Genomic DNA, 2,538 nt, shown 5'->3' with positions numbered 1-2,538 from the left:
TTCTACGGAGAGCATTGGTACCTGCTAAACGCATGTAAGGCATTATGCGCACTTTGTTGATGCGTGCCTGATGACGATGAAGAATTATGGCAGAGCCCTTTGTAATGGGTTGGAAGCATTCAACAACCTACTCGTTGCGCAATTCGCATTGTGTGACGCCTGGTTACAGAATTCGCGTTGTGCGACGCTTGGTGCTTATTTTACTCTTCAACGACGCTATATTGCATGTGCTAGTGTGGTTCCTTCCCGACATGAAGCCTGTATAGGACCTTTTTGCAAAGCAGTTTCAAGCACCGGCATGGCTCAGAGGTTGAATACTGGGCTCCCACGCAGAGGGCCCAGCTTCGAACCTCGTTCCATCCTGCAAATTTTTTCTTATTTCGTTTTTTTTCTTATTTCGAGCGATACTGGTTACGGACACCGGCGGCGGCGGCGGCGGCGGCGGCGGCGGACAACTACGGCGCCAAAAAGCCGGTGAAATGATCTCATAACAGCTTTCGCTGTAAAAGTTTGCGTGACCACGAGATGGAACTGAAACCTGGACAATTTCAACTACCAGGGTATGCATTGCTCTGCAATTGTGTTCCTGATTTGGCATCACAATGTAATGAATTTTTCTTTACAACAATTAAAACAAACGCGCTTGTCTTTCCCCGAAAGTACGCATTATCTATTTATGGAAATAACAGCAGCATATTGAGTGAGCAACAACGTATCATCTGCTGCGATGCCAGGTGCGTCTGACCAGGTGGTCCGCCCCCAACGCCTCTCTCGTTTTTTTGTGAAGTCAGAGGAGCGTGACCGTGCGTCTACTTAGCTTCGCCGTCGTTTTGCAGTCGATTTGCAATAGTTTTGACAAGTAGCGCTCATCACAAAACCTGAGCTCTATGCAATTTTCTGCACTGGCACGGGACGCTGCACCTATGCGCAGCGGTGAATACACGACGCTTTACTCAAACGGTCAAATACAACCTGTAAAGTGCAACATCGCAGCAAACGAAGAAACTTAGCCAGCCTCTTTAAACAACAAAGGCACTGCGTGAGTGCTTTGCAACGTACCCCACTGCCCACGCCTCGCAATGAACGAAACTGAAACTGTAGAAAAATATCCGTAGACAGTTCGCTAGTTAACGGAATCCAATCCGAAGCCTGTACTGCCCATCATTCCCATGGTGGTTGAACGATCGCAGCGCCAGTTTCTTCTCCAGGTTATTGTATGAAATTTTAGACATACTACTAATAAGAAAAATCTGTTAGGTGATTTCTAGGTCACCTCCTGAAAATATGTTCCCGCAGTGCAGTACCCCTTGTATTTTGCTGCTACTATAGGTGCGTTCAAGCAAGCTTTCACAAGTATTTTGTTTGGCAATAAAAAACGAGGAGACTTTCCTATTCACGTGGTTTTGTCATTTGAAAGCGGCGGTTATAATTATAGAGGTAAATACAACCTGCTGAACTTAGGAAAATGGTACAGCAGAGAAGGGGTCTTCTGAAAATGTATCTCAGACTGTTACGTGTCCTGATTGCCATTCAAATATAACGCTTAGCTTATGCACCGCAGGTCGAAACACACTATACTTAAGCAGTATCATACTGCAAAAACCTTGTTCTACAACTTTCATCTTATGCACAAAGGAATGGCGCAAATCAGGATTGAAATGAACTAAAATGGACTTCATTTAGCACAGTTAAATATGTCAAAACGTGAAGCTTTGTGGTGGTTTGTTGACACAAAATTGGATGAAAATAGTGGGCACAATTACACAGCTCTTTTAGCCGTTTTAACTGCCAGACTCTTTCAGCTGCCTGGAGGTTAAATATGCCAATACAATTCCGGACTACATCCCTAAAACCACATATCGCTGAAAACAGTGAAACATAAACCACAGTAAACAAAATTGTGACGACCTAAAAATTTTCAAATTGCATGTTCTTCTTGGAGTACTGAAAATGAGCGGGGATAGCAGAGCTCGTGTTCATCCACTGATTTTTAACTACAATTACCCGAAGATTTTAGTAGCCCAATCCAATCCATACTGTGCCCCCCATGTTCAAGCTTCTGAACGTGGGCGGCACAGAAGCTTAATGCATAGCTATATACGTAACTGCCTTTGAACACATTGCACAGCTCTTATGAAGTTACAAGGATCTTCCGCGATACATCCAACGCTTTACCCGGCCGTGTGCCCGTTGGTGCGGGGGTAGACCAACTCTATACCAGATCTCGTGGGGGTGCGATAGTAAACCAAGCGCCTTAGCCTGTTTTCTCAGCAAGCCTTTAACACCTAGTACGGAGCAGTGGGAGGCACAACTCGCCAGCTCGGACCCAGAAGTGCAGCTCACGCTCCTGGTTCAAGTCGGGCGGGCAGCTAAGGCCAGTGGGGTCTTGGACGTAGGGCCCCAGCCATAGAAGCTCCAAGATCCCCTTTCCCCTTTCTCTTGAATAAAGTTTCACCCTCTCTCTCTCTATCTCTCCAGCATGCTGTAAACAATAGTAACTGCAGTTTATCGTATGGTTGCACATGTGATAAACAATAC

The sequence above is a fragment of the Rhipicephalus sanguineus genome, unplaced genomic scaffold (genome assembly GCF_013339695.2).
Source record: "Rhipicephalus sanguineus isolate Rsan-2018 unplaced genomic scaffold, BIME_Rsan_1.4 Seq255, whole genome shotgun sequence".
Classification (NCBI taxonomy): Eukaryota; Metazoa; Arthropoda; class Arachnida; order Ixodida; family Ixodidae; genus Rhipicephalus; species Rhipicephalus sanguineus.
This window is presented reverse-complemented; position numbering follows the sequence as displayed.